The sequence below is a fragment of the Gopherus evgoodei genome, chromosome 2, assembly GCF_007399415.2.
Source record: "Gopherus evgoodei ecotype Sinaloan lineage chromosome 2, rGopEvg1_v1.p, whole genome shotgun sequence".
NCBI classification, from domain to species: domain Eukaryota; kingdom Metazoa; phylum Chordata; order Testudines; family Testudinidae; genus Gopherus; species Gopherus evgoodei.
The window spans coordinates 15,323,721-15,347,656 of NC_044323.1; the positions used below are offsets into that span (position 1 = coordinate 15,323,721).

The 23,936-nt window shown below is 38.7% G+C and overlaps 1 protein-coding gene across 15 annotated transcripts in view; it reads right to left on the bottom strand.

The window, feature by feature from the left end:
* The window catches only part of KMT2C (lysine methyltransferase 2C), a 332,701-nt gene that overhangs the window by 293,634 nt on the left and 15,131 nt on the right, over positions 1-23,936 (bottom strand). The window contains exon 1 of one of the 15 annotated variants that reach the window (XM_030550065.1): positions 8,383-8,797. The exons of the other annotated variants lie outside the window; for them this stretch is intronic. The gene's annotated coding sequence lies outside the window, so the exon portion shown is untranslated. Of the gene's footprint in view, positions 1-8,382; positions 8,798-23,936 lie in introns of those variants that run through there. 15 annotated transcript variants of the gene reach the window in all.

Here is a 23,936-nt window from a genome sequence, read left to right on the forward strand (position 1 = left end):
AGGGGACTGGACAACATGGGCTACTGAAGTCCCTTCTAGTCCTACATGTCTATGATTCTATGAAAGCTAGCCTCACTCTTCAAGTTTTAAGAAGATATGAGAGAACAAGCGTGCGATGCACATCTATACAACCAGTTCTCCATAGTTTTAGATTGTGTATAATAATCATACATAAAAACTGGTTAATATCTTCAACATCATTATTGCATCATAATTGCATCAATATGCATAATTATTCAAAATACTACCAAAAGTAGAGGCTGGACAGCCCAACTGTTACTCCTGTTGGTGGGCATTTACTCTCATGAATAATTCCTTTGATTTCAATAGGATTATTTGCATGAGTAGATGGTCACCATCACAGGTAAGGATTGGAAACTAACCAATAGGACCAGATCCAAAGCCCATTAAAAAAATCAAATGAACATCTCTCACTGACTTCAGATTGTCTTTGGATGAGGTCCTTGGTGGTGTACAAATACCTTGTTATCTTGATTAGAAATTCAATGAAGCTATAATACATATTATAAACAGGTCTCTATTTGAAGGTTTAAGTGCATTACCACTGAAAATATTTAGGTAGTTATGGAAAAGCCGTGTCCAGAAGATATTTTAACACACTAAGTTTGTCCTGCAATGAGAAAATGAACAAAAAAAGTCTTTTATACTTGAATTCCAAGAGCAAGCTCTGCCATCAATTCTTGGGACTACCACTTCCCCATCATAATGCTAGCCATAATCATGAACTACACATGAATACATTAAAATAACATTCTACACAACAGTCAAACAAGATTTAGAAAGTTTTGGATGCTCAAAATAAGACAACAGATGTAGCTACAGTAGCAAATGCTCATGATTAATTTAGGGTACTTCTACACTTAAAAAGCTACAGTGGCTCAATTGCACAGCTGCAGCACTTCAATGTAGACACCATCTATACTGATAGAAGGGGTTCTCCCATGGGCACAAGTAACCCACCTCCCCAAGAGGCAGTAGTTAGGTCAATGGAAGAATTCTTCCGTTGACCTAGCACTGTCTGCACAGGGACTTATGTCTGCTCAATAATGCAACTCAGGATCTTTCACGCCCTTGACTGACATAGTTAAACCAACTTAATTTTCTAGTGTAGACCAGGTCTTAGATACATATCACTTGGTTTTCAAAGATCTCCATGGATGCAACATTAATGACTGAGGTTCAACAACTAAATAATAGTTACTAGGAGCCAATAATAGCGTTAACCTTTTTTTTTAAATTGTATTGATAAAAATTTTAGCTTGACAATAGCCATCAGTTAAACACCGTCATATAGACAAGATATATGCTGATATTGAAGGGAAGTAAATAAGTTGTGAAAGAACAATATATTACTCATTACACTAAGAGCAGATGGTACAAAGGTGTAAAAGAAGTATTCTCCCAGCCCAGTTTTAGGAAGAGATCCTAAAAGACTGTATCAGAGTCCACACAAACCATCTCTCAAAACCCTCGACCTTGACTCAAAAACCCTCCATCACTCTTCAATATGATAGTTTCCCTCTCAGACCTAGACTTTAAAAACTAATATCGTGATTCCGAAATACCAACTGGAATTACCTTTACAACTGTTTCTTTAATTAAAATATCACCTTTCTAATGGAAAACAACAAGAGCCAAATGGAAGGAGAAGGTGGTTAAATGCACCTGAAAAGAGCTTGCTCAGAGACAAACAATTGCACCAAGATGGATTGAGGTGAAAAAAGGGACTAAAATCTGTCCTTCCCACCCTTAATCTCTTATCTATCTCATTTAATGTTATATTCCTCTGACTTCTGGACTCCCTCCTCATAACCAATGCAAGACAATTTCTCTCACAAGCACTTTGGGCTGATGTTCTACTCACTCCTAGGAGCAATGAAGTCTGTTGAGATAGCATTGTCCAACTATTTGTCTTCTTGTTGAAAACATGAATCTGCTAAAGTTTAACAACATAGGACCAGATTTTCAATTCAGGGCTCCCATTTTGTTAGCAGTTTTGAACCTACAATGAATTGTAATTCTTTCTTTCTGTCTCAATGGCCAAGCCATTTGTTCACTCTGTAAGGCAGGTGTGACAGACAAAAAGAGCTCTTTCTTTCCTGGCCATGTTCACATAACATGGGTAAGGATAAAAAAAAAAAAAAAAAAAAAAAAAGATTCTGGACACATTCCCCAATTACATGCCTCAACTACGGCAATGTCTTCTGCATTATTTTTTACTGCAGAAGATGTGAGGGAGATTCCCACAGTAGAAGACTGAAGTGGCAATAAAGGAAGTTTTGGAACAAATTAATAGATCAACCAGTAATAAGTCACCAAGGTCAGATGGTATTCACACAAGAGTTCTGAAGCAACTCTAATAGAAAACTGTAGTACCACTAACTGCGGTATGTAGCCTCTCACTTAAAATCAGTCTCTGTACCAGATGACTGGAGGATAGCTAATGTAATGTCTATTTTTAAAAAAGACTCCAGAGGTGACCTGTCAATTACAGGCAGGTAAGCCTAACTTCAGTACCAGGCAAGTCGGTTGAAACTATAGTAAAGAACAGAATTATCAGACACATAAATGAACATGATTTGTGGGGGGAAGAGTCAACATAGATTCTGTAAAGGGAAATCATGCCTCATTGATCTATCAGAATCCTTTGAGGGGGGTCAACATGTAGACAAGAGTGATCCAGAGAACTTTGTAGTGCACTTGGACTTTTAGAAAGCCTTTGACAAGGTCCCTCAACAAAGGATCTTAAGCAAAGTAGGCAGTCATGGGTTAAGAAGAAAAGTGCTTTCATGGACCAGTAACTAGCTAAAAAATAGGAAACAAAGGGTAGGAATATGGTCAGTTTTCACAATTGAGAGACGTTAAAAGTAGTGAGGTACCCTAAGGATCTGTACTGGGACTGTGCTGTTCAACATATTCATAAATGATATAGAAAAAGGGGTGAATAATGAGGTGGCAAGTTTTTTACAGGATTCAAAATTACTCCGCATAGTTAAGGCCAAAGCTGACTGCAAAGAGATACTCTGGATCAGTGGTGCTCAAACTTTTTTACTGGTGACCCCTTTTACATAGCAAGTCTCTGAGTGTGACCCCCCCCCATAAATAGATTTTAAAAGTGTTTTTAATTTAACACCATTATAAATGCTGAAGGCAAAGCAGGGTTTGGGGTGGAGATTGACAGCTCGCGACCTCCATATAATAACTGTGCGACCCCTTGAGGGGTCCCAACCCCCAGTTTGAGAACCCCTGCTCTGGATGAATGGGAAACAAAATAGCAGATGAAATCCAATGTTGATAAATGCAAATGAATGCATACTGGAAAACATAATCCCCACTGTACATACAAAATGATGCAGTCTAAATTAGCTGGTACCATTCAAGAAAGATCTTGGAGTAATTCTGGATATTTCTCCAAAAATATCCACTCGATGTGCAGTGGCAATCCAAAAGGCTTTCAGAGTGTTAGGCACCATTAGAAAAGAGATAAATAATAAGACAGTAAATATCATGCCACTCTATCAATGCATTGTATGCCCACACCTTGAATACTGCATGCAATTCTGGTTGCTCCATCTCAAAAAGAGATATATCAGAATTAGAAAAAGTGCAGAGAAGGGCAACAAAAATGATTAGGGGTCTGGGGCAGCTTCCATATGAAGAGCGATTAAAAAGACTGGGACTCTTCAGCTTAGAAAAGAAACAACTAAGGGGAGATAAGGTAGAGATCTATAAAATCATAGAGAAAGTATGGAGAAAGTGAATAAGGAAGTGCTATTTAGCCTTTCGTATAACACAAAAACCAGGGGTCCACCCAGTGAAATGAATTACCAGCAGGTTTAAAACAGGCATAAGGAAGTACTTCTTCACACAATTCACACTCAACCTTTTGAGCTCATTGCCAAACAATGTTGTGAAGGCCAAAACTATAAACTAGGTTCAAAGAAAAATTAGATACATCCATAGAGGATAGCTCCACCAATGGCTATTTGCCAAGATGGTCAGGGATGCAACCCCATGCTCTGGATGTCCCTAAGCCTCTGACTGCCAGAAGGTAGGACTGGACAACAGGCGATGTATAGTTCCCCGGTTCTGTTCATTCCATCTTAAGCATCTGGCACCAGCCACCCTTCATCCAAACCATATCATGCCCCAATTTGAGTCACTATGTTGACTCTGTACTGTGCTGCATGTCAAGTTCAAATTTCTAGCCCTTTCTTTCAATGCACCACATCTCTGAATTGGTCTTCTTTCACATTCTCTCCATTGTGTACTCTCTGCTCTGCCAACAGCACCATGCTCTTTTCACACTGTCCAACTAGCTTGCAAAGACCTTCAAAAATCTGTCAACCTTCCACCCTTGTCTCATTCAAACCACTCCTAAAGACACTTCTCATTATGATGCCAAACACCCTCAGTTACATCAGGTAGAATTTTAAAAGCTTGAAAGAACATAACCGATTATGCTTCAGGGCATAATTCAATCTTTTAATAGATCCCCTATGGAACGGATTATTCCATAATTGTCCATTTCAGAGTTTCTTGCACCTTTCTTCAACTCATGCAGCATATTGGATTAGATGGACCATTGTTCTGAACTAGTGTAGCAAATCCTTTATTCTCACTTGAACAAAAACAAACAACAGACATATATACATCTTAATGGTATAAGTGTGTAATTTAAATAACCAATTATCCATATACTTTGTCTTTTCTTGATCCTCTCCTTCTTCCTTCCTTTTCACTTGACTGTTAAGTCCATCATTTAGATTGTAACTGTCTGAGGCAGGGGCCTGTCTTGTGAAGAATACCTGTGACAACTATAAAATGATAAATAATAACAATCTACACTCATCCTTCCTCCCAGAGACATTCCCACTGAAGTAATCTAAACTCCCTTACAGGCTGGGTATGTAGATTCTTTTACAGAACTGGGGCCTCTGTTTAGGCATGACAGTGAACAAAGGTAAGTGGGGAAAAAAGTACACAGTTTGCAATAAGACCACACAACTATTCAATTTAGGCATGTGCACTTCTCAATAGTATTTAAAACAAAACAACTCATTACTAAAATAATATTACATCTGCAAAAACTGAAGTGTGGTTTGAAAATGCACGGCTTCAGTTTCTATTAGTGTCCGATTTCGTAACATAATCTGAGATATTTCATTTTACTTTTCAATACTGTGACAATTAGAACATAAAGATTGGTTGAACTAGCACAACACACTTTTTTCAGATATAGTATTGTAAAAGCACCATTAGCGCAAACCACACTTGTTCAAAACAACATTTAAACAGTGATCCTACACAACATATAGGCTGTGTGTGGGAGCAAGGTAAGAAGAAAATGTATAGAGCAACATTTTACTAACTTTTAAAGCATCACTAATGGAGATCAAATATCCTCAGTATATACAAAATGATCTCCCATTAAGGTTGGTGATGCACGTGCATGGCAAGAGGAAAATAAAACCTACATGAGGCACTTTGATGTTTTCAAAAGCACATGAAGACATTTCTTCACAAAGTAGACACCATTCTTAAACAAAAATAGGTCTGTTTTGTTATGTAATTAAAGCTGTGCTGTTTTGCCACTTATTTTAGTACTTGTTTTTAGCCTAAGAAGTCCAGCACTGAAAATACCTAAACAAGATTGAATTAAACATATATTTGTATGCTGAATACTTTCTACAAACCCTGGATCCCCCACAGAAATAAGGTTTAACTAACTTTATTTACATTGCTATTCGATTACCAGATATAAACATATAAGACTCCCATTAAACTGAAAACTCTCTACTGATCTTCATTATGATGTGGCTATCACTCCACCATAATATTTTCCCAACTATCTCCTTCCGAATGCCTAATGGCATTTCCTGGTTCACTGAAGGTATCCTGGAATGTACCACTATGACACAGCAAATGCCATGGATTGTAATGCGACACTGGATATCTGTGATAACACACTGTGGAATATTGCCAGTGAACCAGGTTGTGCCAACAAGATTTCATTGAGGAAAAATAGAATTATAAAAGGCTAGCTATAGGCACACTATCAACTTATTTAAAAAAAATCATACTTCTCTGAAAAAGCATTACCTACTATTGTTACCTTTTAACTCATAAGATTATTAGAACTAAAATACAGATTGAAGAAAGAAATATTTCTATATTTTTCAGTTTGTTTACACTGTGCATTTGACAACATTGGATAGTCATGCTCCCTATTATTCTGTGTATAGGTAGTTCCCACTTTGCTGGGCTGAATTCTTCAAACTCAAGCATGGAGAGAAAAAACATTTCAAAAACTAGGAAAACATAAATTGGCACAGCTGTGAGGGATGGAGAGACAGCCCCTACAGCCTGATTAGAAAACGCATTCAAAGAAGAAATCCATACATGACTTATTCTCGTTTTGGCTATGCAGTTCACCTTTAGGAGAATGTTCTTTGGGGAAATTTGGTGAATAATCTATGCTAAGGAAGTTTACATGTTGTGATCACATTCCACTGTTATGACAAAAACTGTCAAATGCCATAATATAAAATAAACTATTAAAACAAAAAATCTTAATCAATAATTTCACTAAAAGGCTACAGGGGTCTCTCTGAGAAAGAAGAGTGCAGAATAAGTAATATTTAATTATTCTAGGACATAAATCAACAGAGTACACAAATCTGACAAAGATGATATTCTGGGTAGCCAATATACTCAAAGCATATTGTCAGAAGGAAAGGATATTTTTGATGGATGGATTAAAAGGGGCATGCTTTTAAAACATTAAGAAATAAAATGTACAGTGCTCTTTAATGACACATTAATGAATGGTTAGCATGGATGCAGCTGCATCACATTAGCACTGTTGATAAAAGTATATCTTACCTTCTGTCTCCAATTGTCTTATAACCATAGTGGTTTAAAATATTTCCACTAAGCAGACAGTGAACTACAGTTTTTTCTACAGGAAGTGGGCATTTTATTATGCATTAATATAGTACATTAAGTATTTACAGTATGCTAATGTACGACTATAGCTATATTTAGCATTTCTGCTATGGTTAATTTTATTTATTTGAGCATATATTATTTTTATGTTCACTGAAAGCCTTCAAATGTCATATTTGCTTTAGTTTTGCAATAACAAAATTGACTATTTGTCTTGTCTATCTTCCACAGGCATAACAACAACATGTGACTACTTTAATACTGGCATAAGGTTCTTTAAAGTACCCCTTTTGAACAATGCAAGAATCATACTATACTACAAAGACTGACATGTCAAATAATAAAAATTACACATACACTCATGAATGTCTTTCAAACATACAATGAATCTAGTATACAACTAACAAATGTTTCACTTGTCAAATGTTTGATATTTAGTATCTAGCATTAGTTACATGATAAAAGTCATAGTTCAACAACAGTATGGATACTGAATTAACTGGGCCATAAGCATAACATTAAAACATCATACTTAACAGCTCTCCCTTACAGTGTGTATCAAATACACTGAACCAAACCAGTTACATAATCCTTTCCTTGACTTTTGATCTATTTGTTCATTGCTCATAGATCACAGATCAAAATATAAGATGGTTTAAACATCCAGTACATGCTGTATTTTCAGTATATTTTACAAACAGGTCATCTAATAGTATTTTTCTGATTTAAAATTAATATGAGCAGGAAAAGGATGGAGAAGAGAATCTAAAATTTTGTAGACATACTATATTTTAAAAAGATGTGAAAATATTTAAGATTACATTGTTTTACAAGAATAGCTATGTGCATGTGTAGAATATTTAAGAAAAATATAGAAGAAATAATCCTATTCCTTACTGTCTTTTTAAGTTTCAGGACACCCCACCACTCAAGTGGAAAAAAAAGGCTAATAAAATTAGTTTTATTTATCATATTTAGGCCACGTTTAAAAAAAAATGTTCTTTTAAAAAACAAAACAAAAAACAAAAACAAAAAAAATGTACATTATACATACACACACACTTAGAAACAAATGACCGGACTACTGATCATATAACACCAGTCAGTCCTGAGCTGCGTCTTTTATTTGAGTTGAAGATTATACAGTGAACCTGTAACTTGGACAGATATATACATTTTGATCTCAGGAGATGGATTTTGACCAAAGGGTGTGAAAATCTCTCTAGAGTGTCAGTGTCACCACAGCACTCCTGATAAGTTTCCAACCTAGTGCCTCAGCTCCTACTACCCCTCCTTATGTTGACACCCCATCTGTCTCCATAGAATTATAATGCAGATTGCCATATGCAGCCCCGTGCCGCCTGTCACATTTTGCCCTTTAATACAAAGAAGTTAAACGCAAGACACACTCACCCCTAGCGAATTGTTTTTGCACACCATAATCCAGAGCCTGAGAACCTCTCACAAAACCTCTTTGGAAAATGGAGGGGCTGGCATCGGTGCCCTGGCTTATTGTCCAGAGGAAGGAGAAGTTATTTACATGTTACAATCCAAGCCTAGCGTCGTACAGACACCTACTGCTCAGCACTCCCTCAGATCAGCCATGTTACTCCCCAAATCCACCGCCGGCTGCGAGCACTTCCCCGGGAGCCCGGGCACGGACAAGGGGCAGGCGCGCTTCTAGACGTGTCCTGCCACAGCCCCCATGGCAGCGGCCGCTCCGCGAGCCCCGAATCGCCTCGGAACTTCAGCTCTCGGGATCCTCCCCGAGCCAGACTGGAGCCGCCGGAGGAGGAGGAGGGGAAGGGGAGAAAAAAGCAGGGCTAGAGAAAGTAGATCCGACGGCTGCGGGCGCCACCAATGTGCGGCCTGGATTCCCCTTGACAGGAGCCGGAGCCACCAGTCCCGGCTGCTCCAGCTACGCGAAGCGGCCCCCAGCTTAACTCTTTAACTACCCGCCTGGAGACGTTTTCATCGGACGGGCCCCTCACCCAGCCACCGCAGCTCCTCAGCAGCAGCAGCCTGGCTGCGATATTGTAACACTGGTGCGGCAGCAGCAGCAGCAGCAGCAGCGAAGAGACACACACCAAGGGCTTGCATTGCACAATGCAACTCGAACTCCGCAAGAGCATGAGGAACAGCACGTCTCTCCGCGCCTCGGCTGCTCCCGGGAGGGCTGCGGACGAAGAGCCTGTCACATTAGCCCCGGGGCGAGTGCAATCTGTCCTCCCCATAGTCCCTTTCTGGCAAACGCCTCCGGAGCAGGGTAGGAGCCAGACTTCAACACGCTTTATTTCCCTCTTCAGCCCCCCCCTCCCCCTCCCCCGCGAACTGTACTTTCCCCATTTATGAAAGCACCACTAAAAGTTGTAACACGTAGAAATGGATCCCTCCTCCTTCTCTAGCAGACACACGTCTTGGGTATTAAGGGGCTATTCAAGGCAGGATTTTAGCTTGAAATTAAGGGGCTTCTTTAACTCTTTTCTAAAGACGCTGCTACTTTTCCCCAACCCAGTTTGAAATTGACTCGTTGGAAAACCTGGTCCGAGAAATGTCCCTTACGAAACTCGCCCTTCCCATTCCCACAAATGGCCCCTGGCAAAGTTTCCTTCTACTGGCACTGCACAGAAAGGAAAAAAAAAGCAATCATTATTCCATTTGCGCTGATCTATTCTTAAAGACGAATCCGTTTAAATAGTATGGTAATTATGAGTTTCCTTAATAAAATAAAATAATACAGGTTTCCTGGGAAACGTTTTGTGTCTAGCTCAGTTTGGTTGGGGGGGGAGGGGAAACAAGGGAAGGGGATTTTATACTTGATTCAATAATCAGAGGTTTGTTTCCAGTCCACAGATTAAAATCCTGACAGCAACACTGAGCTATAGGTGGCAAACCCAGAGAGGACCAGAGAATTTTATTCCCTGGCTATACTGAAAACTGAAATTTTAGATTCAAATTCTGTTCTCAGTTACATAGTTGTAAATCCAGATTAATGCCAGTAAAATAAATGGGTTTACTCCAGATTTATCCTGTGTTTTTTAAAAAAAGAATTGTTGACTCTTGTCCATATACAAAAGCTTTAATGATTTAACTGAATATTTTAGAAACTGGTGTCTGCACCAATTTAACAACTTCTGTTGTGGATACTTTTAAATGGGTTTAAGATTTCATAATATCAATTTAGCTTAAATTGATAAGAACTCTTTCTAACCCAATTGAGTTGAACATTTTTAGGCCTAAGATCTTGTCTGAACACAGAAGCTGCAAAGGTTCTTGTTTACACTTGGAAATTTGCTGAGGTACCTATAGTGCCCTTTTACAGTTTAGCTTAATCCATCATGCAGACAGTACTCCAGAGTAAAATTTACTTTATTACAGAATAAAAAGTAGGGAAAAAACAAAATCAAATTTTTTTTACTCTGGAATGTTGTCCACAGAGAGAGCTATTCCAGAATATTCCAGAACAATGTATTCCACAGTATCTGTTCTTGTCAATTTTCCCATGTAGACAAGGCCTTAGGTTTAAAAAAAAAAAAAAAAAAAAAAGTCTAGTGTGGAACTTCCCATTACATAGCTATGCCAGGATAGTTCCCTAGTATAGATGCAGCCCTACACCAAGAAAAGGAGTTTTTTCTGTCAGAAAAAGCATCATTCTGTCAACATAGCTGCATCTACACTGGGGGTTTTGTAGGCAAATGTTTTTTCATACCTCTGACCAAAATAGCTATGCCAACACAACTTTTAAGTGTAGACCAAGCCAGTGAAGGGCTTTTCACTCCAGTTAAGCTAAGTAGGTGTAGTTTGTGATTAAAAACATGCCCAGGATTTGCACTGGTTTAACTAAATAAATTTAAAATTATACCTTAAATTAAACCACAGCAACTTTCCAGTACAGACAAGCCCTTAGTTTGAAATCTAGGTTTCATTTCTGCAAATGTACACAGAAGCTCATGCTAAGTACTGTATTAATTTATGGAATTACAAAAATGGCAGACAAATACTTAATTTTTTAAACTTTTTTTTAGAAATAAAGTCAAAGCAGAATTAATCCCTTGCAAATTTTTTATTTTACAAAACAACACTATTAGAGCAATGCAAGAAGTCCATCTGAGGGCGGAAGATGAAAATCCTATCTATCAAAACACTAAAAACGGATTTTTATTTTATATTTTGTAAATCTAAAGAAAGGGAAAAGTTAGATGAGGGCTTGGAACTTGGGTAACAAGCTTATATTCAGGAGACACTTTTATAACAACAAATAATAAGCAGCATTATAAGCCCCCTGAAAAACAATGTCAGCCCCAGTCTTGCAATGAGCTCCATGTACACAGACCCCCATGCCTGCACAGCATCCCACTGATTTAAATTTAAAAGGGGCTCTGCACAGGTGCTGGGGATAGAGGCACATTTGTTACAAGAAATGGGCCTTAATGCCCAAGTAACATAGTGCTTCATGCAGCCAGTCTTCACGCTAACTACAACAGAGTGACCACATAAGCAGTAAAGGATCAAGCTGTACAGAGTATATGATGATGCAAATGTAAAGGAACATCATAAAACATAATTGTCTCATTTTCATTTGAAAACATTTTGCCTTCTGTTACAACTTACACTCCCAAAATTACTAAACTGAAAAATAAGAAAGAAATATTTCCTTACTTTTCCCCGCAGTTTATGTACTTTGTGCATTTGACAGCATTTTGGGTATAGTCAGTTTCACCTATGGTTGCGATGGATATTTCACAAGGCGGCAGATAAGAAGAAAAAAAAATAGGAAAGAGTGATCATAAGTTTACAAAAAGTGGCAGCAGGACACAGGGACAGATATACTAATCAAACCTGCTTTTTTTCCCCCAATTGACTAGATTTGAAGTTGATGGGTCTTTAAAGTTAAGTTATTGTCTCTAGTAGTCTAATCCTGAAAATCTTACTACCAACTGTATTGCTGCGATTATATGTAGACTTACTGAAATCAATGGGACAATTACATTAGCAGTAAGGGATCACAGGATCAGGCCCTTATTTTACATGTGTTAATGGAAATTCTTCAAGGTACAGACCACCATGTGTCTTGTAAGGTTTTGTGTGCATTTATGAGTTAAGTAATTAACAATGCACATTAAATTAATATTTCTATTTATACCATCTTTTCTTTAAAACAGTTTTCTGTAAAATTTTGACAATAAAAATTGCTTTCCCTTCATCATTTGACAAATACTGACACCACCTGCATTACTTTTCTATTGCAATATGGTAGAATCTCAAAGTTACAAGCACCTTGGGAATAGAGGTTGCTCGTAACTCTGAAATGTTTGTAGCTTTGAACAAAAAGTTATGGTTGTTCTTTCAAAAGTTAACAGCTGAACATTGACTTAATACAGCTTTGAAACTTTACTATGCAGAAAAAAATACTGCTTTTAACCATTTTAATTTAAATGAAACAAGCACAGAAAGTTTCTTTACCTTATCATATCTTTTTTTTTAAATCCCCCCCCCTTTTTTTAAAGTAGTTTACGTTTAATACAGCACTCTCGAGTATTGGGTTGTTTTGTTCTATGCTGCCTGACTGCGTACTTCCAGTTCCAAAAGAAGTGTGTGGTTGACTGGTCAGTTCGTAACTCTGGTGTTCATCACTCTGAGGTTCTACTGTATAACTCATTTTATTTCCCAGTGGGTTGACTTGAGTTTTTGTACCAGTGTCTGAGATCTACAACGATGTACACATTGGTAGGCCATCTTCAGTTCATTCTGAGATTCCTACTTCTTCCCCTTGCCACCCAAACCAAAGTGACATCGTCAAAAAAATCAGCACCAGCAGCTGGACAATACAAGTAACTTTACACTCCTGCACAGCTGTTGATTAGCTGATTTCGATCCTCCAACATAATGGCTTGATCCTATGGCCCTTACTCAATTAAACCAGTAGGACAACTTGTGATTAAAAGACATAGGACTGGGCTGCTAGTCAATTTTACTCAACAGTAGGCTTTGAGAATAAAGTTCTTCTGGAAATAAGTGATACTATATTTCTTCAGCAGCTGCCAGCCTGAACCTTAAAAAAAAGATGAGACGAGACATATAGAAAGACAATGGGAGTGAAAGAAAAAGAAAAATGAAAAGACTGACGAACAATAAAAGAGAAAGAGAAGAGAAAAATAAACCCAAAACCTTCATCTATTTTCAAATCTCATTAGGAAGTATCTCTTTTTCCCCCCTCGTGTATTTTAACTTCTTTTCTCCCTTTATTCTTATTTGAACTGTATCAGAGGGGTAGCCGTGTTTGTCTGTATCCACAAAAACAACAAGGAGTCCGATGGCACCTTAAAGACTAACAAATATATTTGGGCATGCCCATATAAATCTGTTAGTCTTTAATGTGCTACCGGAGTCCTCGTTGTTTTTATTTGAACTTTGTAACTCTTATTTAAACTTTAAAGATGTTGGAATGTTATTTTATAGCACTCAGGGAGAGCATTAGACACGCCTCTGAATACAAAAAAGATATAGCCTCTGCCCCAAATTGTTTCATGTCTAAAATGTAGACTGTAATCTATCAGTGCAAATGAAAAAAATAGAAAGGAGATGAGGTTTACAACAGTGTCACTTGGTTATCATAGTCTAGGCATGTACACAATTTGGTGATAGAGTTTATAATAAAAACAATATATTAAAGGTACTCTGAATGCAAGACTGTTGTCATTCAGACAAGACTCCAATGTTTTCAAAACTTTTACTGACACACTATTTTCTAGCTCTTTGACCTCATAGGGTCACAGAGTCCAAGGCCAGAAGGGACCATTGTGATCATCTATACCAGTGGTTCTCAAACTTTTGTATGGTAACCTCTTTCACATAGCAAGCCTCTGAGTGCCACACCTCCCCCTTACAAATTAAAACACTTTTTATATATTTAACACCATTATAAATACTGGAGGCAAAGTGGGGTTTGGGATGGAGGCTGACAGCTTGCAACCCCCCATGTAATAATCTCACCACTCCCAGTTTCAGAACCCCTGATCTATTCTGTCCTCCTGTTTAACACAGGACATAGCACTTTCCCAAAATAGTTCCTAGAGCATATTTATCAGTTAGAGTTTTACCTGAGTATGCACTCAACACTGAACACTACATTTGTATTGTACGAAAAGGAGAAAGGGAGGAAGCAGCAAAGGAGATCAAAAGAATGTTCATCTTAAGATTTGATATTCTACTAAAACGTAGAGGTGGGTTACCATTTAGTAGCCTCCTAGACTACTATGCTACTACTCCATTTGTTCCTCCTCTCTCAGTAAACACAGCTTTTCTGACAAAAAAGTGATAACTAACAGACCAGAGGGAATAATCATACTTTTGAAAATTAATTAATTACCGAATAAAAATATATTTAGTATCCAAATGAAATTCTCCACATCTTTACAATCCTGACATAGATCACATTTTGGGCCCAACACAGGTCGGTACTATCCTTTAGAGTCAAGGAGTGCATTTCATGTATTAACTATATATGCATGGTAACATAATAACATAAGTGTGATTTAAAGCCATTAAATTTGGATACATTTCTAGTGATCATGTCATTAATTAGAATTTAAAACAGTAACAAGATGCAGGCTCAGGAACAGCAATAGCTCTCTAAATACAAAAGGGCCAAATTCTGCCCTATCACCCAGTGATATCAATGGTCCTGGAGTAGCACAGAATATGTCCAGTTAAAATAAGGTTAATTATTTCAATAAATTAAACATTCCCACTAAGCAGGGAACTAGCTGTATCACATACACCCCATTGTGGTTTGGTAGTGTACTTTTCAGGGTTTTCCAAACACTGCAAAGCTTTAAATTTGATGCTAGATTGCACAAAGCTCGCAGTTCCCCTTATCCACTCCTAACACGAACGTCCTCTCTGGTACTAATTGTAAACTGCCAGAGCTGGGTCATACATAGTAATGCTTTCCCACAGAACCACTGTGGAAGTGACAAAGATCTTGTGATCTGTGTCAGTTTTACAATCCTGCTAGTGCTCCTGCAGGAAAGCTCCTCTGTGCAAAAGCACAGCACACATAGTGCTAATTAAAGTTACTTGGTGCTCCAGAAGGGGGAAATAAAGGCAAGAGGGAGTTTAAATACCAAGTGAAAGGAAGGAGCAAAAGAAGAGAAAGAGATGGAATAGACAGGCTACACATAAGACCGCAATAGGGGAGTGACTCTTGCTTACAATAATTGTTAACAGTGGGTTCCCCTCAACTGGTGCTGAATGGTTTATCTGTTAGCATAGACAGGGCAAGACTATTTTGAACACTGCTACAGAAAGCATGATGGAGACCCCAGTGGAACATGGTGTTTTCAACAGCATTGAAGAAATGGCGGCAGACATCATTGTCCAGATTACACTAGCAGGTAAGCAGCTGACCTTTATTCAATATCACTTCAGATGGAGTGGTAAGGGGGAGCCATTTCTGACAACCATTATCAACAACAGATCATTTTCTAGCCTATGTGGAACCAGAGAGACTAATGACAACTGGATTAGCGGCAAGAAAAGGGTAGCGGGGAATAAGACTTTCTCATAAAAATATTGTAAGCCTTTTCCCCCTCAAAATCAATACAGAAGGCAAATCCTTTCCAACAGAGTGAAGGTACAGCAAAACATTTCATGTTCTAACATCTGAGAAGAAGAAAAAGAAAAGAGTTTGGGTTTTCAGCATTAGCTTCCTGTCCTTGGTTAGTTTAATTTAAAATCAACTTAATTTTAAAATTATTTTAAAACATTTACATTAAAGGAAAGCAAAGAAAAATTGACTAGATAGAGTAATTAAGACATTGGTAAATATATACCACAAAATATAGTCAAAAAGCTTACATCTCCAAATGGTTTACAATTAAATTTACATAGCTCTGTAAGTATACACAATGTTGAAACACTTAAGATCTAAAGAACCTTGTCCCAAATAACTTATTCCCTACCTCAGACAAGTACAAACAACAAAGATCAGGGTACCTATTGTTCATTTATGAAAATACCAATATTTTCATAATCTTAAAAAGCTTTGAAAGAAAACGTTTAACATTTTTAACTAGAAAATTGTAATACTGCATGAGAACCTGAAATTGAAACTAACTACCCATAAAACAGTCTAGTTTCACTCTGAGACATTGTGTCTTCACTGGCAAAAAAGAGGTTATTTTTCGATGACTGAGAAGCCCTCTTAATACTAGTTTTAAAATGCACACTAACACATATGAAGCTGTATTAGTTGGCCATGTTAAAGGCTAGAGGGACCCTAGGCTACAGCACAACTCCACATGTGTCACACAACTTCACATGTGTCAGCCTGAATTCATGGCTTAGTCTAGACTAACATTTAAAGGCATGTTGTTAAATTGTGTTAGCTGGCTTGATGAAATTGACAAATACCTTCTAAAACTCCAGTCAAAATAAGGCAAGTTATACTTTAGCTTGTACTAGAGTGGCCAAGCTAGGCTGCGTCTACACTGCCACTTTTAGCACTAAAACTTTAGTCGTTCAGAGGTGTGAAAAAACACACCCGAGTGACAAAAGTTTTAGTGCTGAAAAGTGCCAGTATAGACAGCACTTTATCGCCAGGAGCTGCACTCCCAGCGATAAAGCTACTTCTTCAGGGTGGAGGTTTTTGTTGTTGTTTTTTAAATCGCCAGGAGAGCTCTCCCAAGGCAATAAAGCATGTCCACGCTGCCCGTGCTGCCGTAGCCACACTGCAATATGGGCAGTGTAGACATACCCTTAGAGTCTTTAACTCCACCAGTTTAGTACATGTTAAAAGCAGCGTTCCTTGCTTACACTAGATTTTTAACACACGTCAATTAACACATACTAACATCACACCTTAAATCTTAGTCTAGACAAGGCCTTAAACTACCAATATTGAGAAAACACACACACACTTTTTTGCCCATCAAGACAGTACCCAAGATGAGTAAAATCCTAAAACAAACAGCACAAACGTTGAAAAGTAAATGAGATTTCAAAAATATTTTCTGTTTTCTTTACATTTAGTTCTAAATAAACTAAATCCTTATTAAAGATACCTGATTCACAAGCCTGGAGATTGAAGTCCCTTGCTTGGAAACACAATGGATACATAAACCAATATCAACAAAAACTTATCCGCACTACTCTAACAGTGTGTCCTAATCCTTATGTAGATAGAGAGAATATAGAGTACTTAAGTCACTACACCAAATTTTAACAATGTAAAGGGCTATTAATACCACAGGTAAGAGCACATTTCAGTAGATATGATTGTGCAGTCAGCCTTTGTGAACCGGTGCCCTGATATCTGTCTCAAAACTTGTTCCCCAAGTCCCTTTACAATAAATGCTAATGATTTGGCCTGCACTATAGTTTAGGGCCAGGTGGTGAGATTATGGCACAGGCCCACAATGGTAGCAGTGCAAAGTCACACCACCAGAAATCAGGTCCCCAAGAGGTCCTGCCTCCTCCTCACTTTCAGAGAGGCTTACACCTCAAGCTGTATTAGCTGGCAAAAGTCCCTGAACTACCAGAGAGTGCAAGGAAGAAGTACCACTGTGGTTTCCCACTGTTCAAGGGCACATGGAAGGGAAGAAACAGCTCTCAACTCTCCTCTCAAATTATGCCCCAGAGCAATGGCCAGCCACAATCTGACCCTTAATGTTACCTAGAAGATTTTAGAAATATATTTTATTGACGAGGACTTTCCTTACAGAACGTTTATTTTATGAATTTGTTTTTCACAGTTTTTGGACTCAGTTACTTTCTTCTACAGTTTTCCCTATGAGATACAGGTAGAAAAGCCTGCTGGAAACCCCACAAGTTAAAATACTTCTTAGTCGCCTTCCCATTCTCTTCTCAAGAATAATTCTCTAACTTTGCAAGGGCTGTGGTCTGGAAATTCACTGGAGCATTAAATAGAGAAGTGAAATCATACCCACACAGATTCTGGAGTTGTAGCTTGGAGAGCTGGAACCTCGGGTGCTTTCTGGCTTGGTTACTCCACCCCCTCCCTGGCATCACAGCTCCCCAAAGAGCTATGAGCTCTCTCTCCCACGCTTATGCCCTGCAGGCCAGAGAAGCATTAACTCTTGCGCAGTGTTTCCCCAGCAGGATGAAAGCAGAACTGATGAGGATCATGTCAGTTTCATTCTGCTGCTGCTAGAAAACACTGAGCAAGCATAGTGGTACAGGTGCTGTGGCAGTATGTCAACTCCAAGCATTCAAATTTCATAAGTCAGGTCACACCAAAAAATATGGGATTGGCATAAAAATAATTATTTTTTAAAAATAAATGCTGGGTACTTTTATTTGCATACTGATTTTGGAGCCCCTAGGATTCTTATTTTTAAATTCTTCTCCTCCAACCTGAGAGCTAGATACATTTTTCTTTTTTAAATGAAAGCTGAGATTCTCAAGCAAATCACAGAGCTCCAGGAGGAGGGATTTTAAGAAAAACACCAAATATTTTGAGTTGGCAACATGGCTATTCAGGGGTCAGAGAGGTGTCCTTTGGGAGAACAAAAAAGGGGGATATGAAATAAGTAATGCATAAAAGAGAAGAAAAGAATGAGGGAATTAGGAGGGAGGGAATTAGTGAAAGGAGAAGCAGCTGAACTGATAGTCTAGTGGAAGTAAATATTCATTTTATCTATTTAAATGTGTTTCCATTTGCTCCTATCTTAAACTCCATACATTTGAAAATAACTACAATCATTCAATTTTGTTAAGTGTACGAAAAAACTTCCTGAATAATAAAACTTTCCTAACAATTAATACAGCCATCAATGTAGTTTCCAACATAGTTTCCATGCTGCCAGCCCTTTTGCATTTTGACCAGAGGGCATGAAGTCTGAGCACCATGGATGGTCACAGCTGCCGTATCACATGGGGAGAGCAGCCATTGTTTCAGTAAAGCAGGTCCCAAACCATTTCGTCATGTATAGGTCAAACACAACAACCTGTATCTCACCCAGAAGTCTACTGGCAGCCAGTGAAGTTCATAAAGCAGAGGTATAATGTGCTCTCGGCGTGAAACACTGCTTAATAAATGAACCATCTCATTCTGCCTTAGCTGAACTTCCCAGATGGAAGCAGTTTGAAACAAGTTCAAACTCTGGCTTTGCTGGGAAGAGGACCACTGTAGCAGCAGCTCACTTAGGCCATGACTTCACTGACAAACAAAGGCCCATTTTTTCCAACAAGTATCTGCCATTTGTTAGCTATGCAAGTGTACAATCCTAGTGGAGACATGGCACTACAGTTTTACCACGAGGTAGCTAGGCAAGGTCAACCATGGGAAGGATATAGTGTTGACTTCACTTAGCTACCTTGTAGTAAAAACTACAGTGCCTTATCTCCACTAGGATTTTACAGCAGGATAATTATCATGCTGATGAAAAAAAAACACCATCTTTTTTGCAGTGGACATAGCCTTAGGCTCTGATATTGCAAACATCAGGCAGATGTGTAACGTTACTCATATGAGCAGCTTCACTGACCTCAACAAGTCTACTCCCAAGACTTGTACTTGCACATAGAATATCAGGTTGGAAGGGACTTCAGGAGGTCATCTAATCCAAACCCTTGCTCAAAGCAGGACCAACCCCAACTAAATCATCCCAACCAGGGCTTCTTCAAGCCTGACCTTAAAAACCTCTAAGGAAGGAGATTCCACCACCTCCTCATTCCAGTGCTTCACCACACTCTTAGTGAAAAAGTTTTTCCTAATATCTAACCTAAATCTCCCCCAGTGCAACTTGAGACCATTACTCCTTGTTCTGTCATCTGCCACCACTGAGAACAGTCTAGATCCATCCTCTTTGGAACCCCCTTTCAGGTAGTTGAAAGCAGCTATCAAATCCCCCCTCACTCTTCTCTTCTGCAGACTAAACAATCCCAGTTCCCTCAGCCTCTCCTCATAAGTCATGTGCTCCAGCCTCCTAACCATTTTTGTTGCCCTCTGCTGAACTCTTTCCAATTTTTCCATATCCTTTTCGTAGTGTGGGGCTCAAAACTGGACACAGTACTCTAGATGAGGCCTCACCAATGTTGAATAGAGGGGAGTGATCACGTCCCTCAATCTGCTGGCAACGCCCCTACTTATACAGGCCAAAATGCCATTAGCCTTCTTGACAACTAGGGCACACTGTCGACTCATATCCAGCTTCTGGTCCACTGTAACCCCTAGGCTCTTTTCTGCAGAACTGCTGCCTAGCCATTCGGTCCCTAGTCTGTAGCAGTGCATGCGATTCTTCCGTCCTGTTAAGGGTATGTCTGCACTAGAAATGCTATAGTGGCACAGCTGCAGGAGTGCAGCTCTACCACTGTAGACAATTACAACAGTGGCAGAAGGAATCTTCCACCATTGAAGTAAACTCACCTTTCTAAGAGGCAGTAGTTAGGTCAACGGAAGTATTCTTCCATCACCTTAGTGGTGTCTAAACCAGGGCTTCGGTCAGTTTAATTACATTGCACAGGGTGTGGAAATGTTCACAGACCTGAGTGATGTAGTTAAGCCATCCTAACTTTGCAGTGCAGATCACCCCTAAAAGTTTGCATCATCAGAAGCTTGGGCATGGAAGGGAATGCCACATATGGATCTTCAGTCATCCCCTCAGACCAACTGAAGGGATAGTGTAGCTAGGTTATGGAGGAAGCCGCTTCCAAGTCCTTGTCAGCAGGAAGGTGTGTCACCATGATACAGAGCCAGACAGAAAAGAACAGGAAAACAAACAGAAAGTCTTAGAAGCCCTCACGAAGCTCTCATACAAAAAAGGAAGAAGAGAGAAACTAAGGATGTGGCAGCAGAGAAGATGCACACTAACAAGAGGAAAGACAGGCAGAAACAAGGGAGGGAACATAATGTTATGAAAAACACCTTTTCTTTTTGGGATGTCATGTGGTGGTAGATATCACAGTCATGAGTAGGATATACAAATAACTAAGAGGAAGAAGTAAATTGCTTCTACATTCAATTTCTTCCTGATACCAGCTAATTATGACACGTACCAAGTTAACTTTTATTATTAAAGAAACCTCATAAAAGCATCCTCACACTTTTGGAATAGCCCTTTTAAAAGACAAGACAGGAGGGTCCCAACCAACAAAAATTAGAATCTTATAAGAAGCATTATATTGCATAGTAGCACTTGCATACAGTGTTGGGATGGCTTGCAATAAGGTGTGAGGAGTTGTTTTTTTAAATACATTTTGAATTAAAGAAGAGAGATAAATGTGCGAAAAGCAAAAATATTTTGAACTGAGCTAGGTCTAACCTTTACTTGTTCTATTATACCTAGGTACTGTAGCGCACATAGTTGATTATAAAAGAGTTCCCAAAACAGCGGACACTACTCACTAATATGCACTATTTATACTATAGCATTGCAATTTTTTTAATCAAATAACTCAACAAATACAACACGGCTCAGAATTATAGGAACTTCTCCAAAGTTCCTTAGGAGCTGCAATCTCAAAGTACCATGTGACTGAGTTAAAGAACAACTCACATGTTTCAGTCTGAGTGCATTACTCATCATTGTCTATGTTTTTAAATAGATGTCCTAAAATTTAAAATTATGTTTCTTCTCTATCCAGTTTAAATTTATTTTACAAGAAAACACTAGTGCTCTTAGAAACTCATTTCCAGAGTGATCACTGCAGCAAATGACAAAACTGATTTTTTATTACATCATCATCTGATGAACTAAGCAATGACTGAACCACAATATGAATGGTGATGCCTCATGCCATCTCTCTAGTAACTGCAGTGAAAAATCTAAAGCATATTATTAGATTTTAATAGTTCAGGAGATAATTATTGAAATACAGTAGAAACCCGCTCATTTTTACTAGTGACTGGGAGGCCTCTGTTGCATGTTACTTACTAATTCAGTTCAGTAAGTGAGCAAACTAAAAAAAGGCAAAGATACTGTATCACAAAATGTTCTTTGTTATTTTGACAAATGTAGTATAGTTTTAATAACTGATGATATTTCATAATGTATTAATAAATGTACCACAGTATATTTGTTAGTATAACTTGAAGAAGTCTAGCATTTTCTTAAAGAATCTCCCATGTCATAGGACACATGGTGAAATGATGGTCTTGTGGCTGAATCAAAGACCGGAAGTCAGGAGACTGGGGCCTGGTCTATACCTAAAACTTAGGTCAACCTGGCTATATAACTCTGGGCTGTGAAAAATTTCACACTCTATCCAATGTAGTTAGGTTGACCTAACTCCCGCTACAGATGCCACTAGATCAACGTACCACCTCTCAATGAGCTGGATTTACTACAGCACTGGAAAAACCCCTTCTGTGCTATAGTAAGTGTCTACACTGCAGCAGTATAGCCGCAGTGGGGCAGCTGTGCCACTGCAACACCTGTAGTGCAAACACACCCTGGGGTTCTAGTCCTACTTCTACCACAGTTTTCCTTTGTGACCAAGGGGCTAACACATCCCTTTTACACAGGGTGTTGGAATGCCTAATCCAGGTGTAGTCAATAGCCAGACCATAGGCCAAATCTGGACTGCCAGACACATTTGAATAGATGGCGAAATCTTTTTATTCACTTATACTTACGTCGCCTGTGGCTGCCTTTGACTGCCAGTACTGTGAAAGGCAGCAACAGGCGAGGTAAGTGCAGCGCTGATTGCCAGAGCCTCACTGCCATGGGGCTGACGAAGTTCTGGGCTGTCAGTGCCTCACAATGCTCCATGTTGTCAGTTAAAATCGGTGGAAGTGCTCTTGGTGAGGACATGTGCCACCAACAGAGGGGGGGCATAGTGTGAACACAAAAAACAGCAGTAATTACTGCAGTGGCTGAATGTCAACCTAACTTAGGTTGACTTAATTTTGTAGTGTAGACTTGCCCTTATTATTATCATTATTGTGGTGTAAAAAATGTTCCTCTGGAGTCTGGATCTTGACTTTACTGTGGCCAAGAAATTTGGACCTTGATAAAAAATTGACTATTCCTGCCCTAACCCCTTAACGTCGGTCAACCTCCTTGAGATACTTGAGAAGAGGTGCTGTAGAAGCTCAACATATTACTACACATTCAATAAACAGTTAATGTTGTTAACTACAGTTTCAAAGATTTAATAACACATCATTTAAAACAACCCAAACTTTCAAAACTATGGAAATCATAAATCACGATTACATAAATAACTCTGGTCCCAACCTTAACACCAAATTCATGCACACATACAAATAAAAACAATTCACACTAATACGCATCCTAACAACTCTGCTCATGAAACAAAACAGTTACAAAACCACCAACATATACAACAATCTTCTTATTCATCCACTACACAAGTTCCACTCATAATTGAGAATCAAAAGCTTAGATCCTTAAGTCTTATCCATGCAATGGATGCACAAAGTTTGGCCTTCCACCCATACAAGGATTCCAAGCTTGCCAGGCAGCAGTCCTGGCTTCCCCCATGTTGCTCTGCAACTCCTACATTTTTTGAAGTTACACATTTAAAAAAAAATTAATGTTCAAAATTAACATTTACAAATGTAAAAAAGCCCAAGTAAGGCAGGGGAAATCAGGGGTCTGAATGGTACATCGAGTGGAGGGCAGAGGATGAGCCAAAGAAACATAGTTAATCTACAAAGAGAAAATGTAGAACTGCATTACGGCTCTTCTGAAACGGACATGTATATCATTGAATGCTGGCCTACCCTGATGCAGACTGCAGTCAAAGTAATGAAAAAGATTCTTACATAATTATTTTCTGGCAAACATTCTGTGCAAGTGTGTCTGAAAAACTATCTGCATATGTGAAATCTTGGACTTTTGAAAACCTAGTGCTGCAAACGTGGGCCAAAATAAGTAGTAATTCAAATAATTTTAAATTAAGTAGCATGCATAAGCATTTTTAAATCAAACACTTTTCGAAGTCTCTGGAAAAGATCTTTTCAGACCCTATTTTAAGCA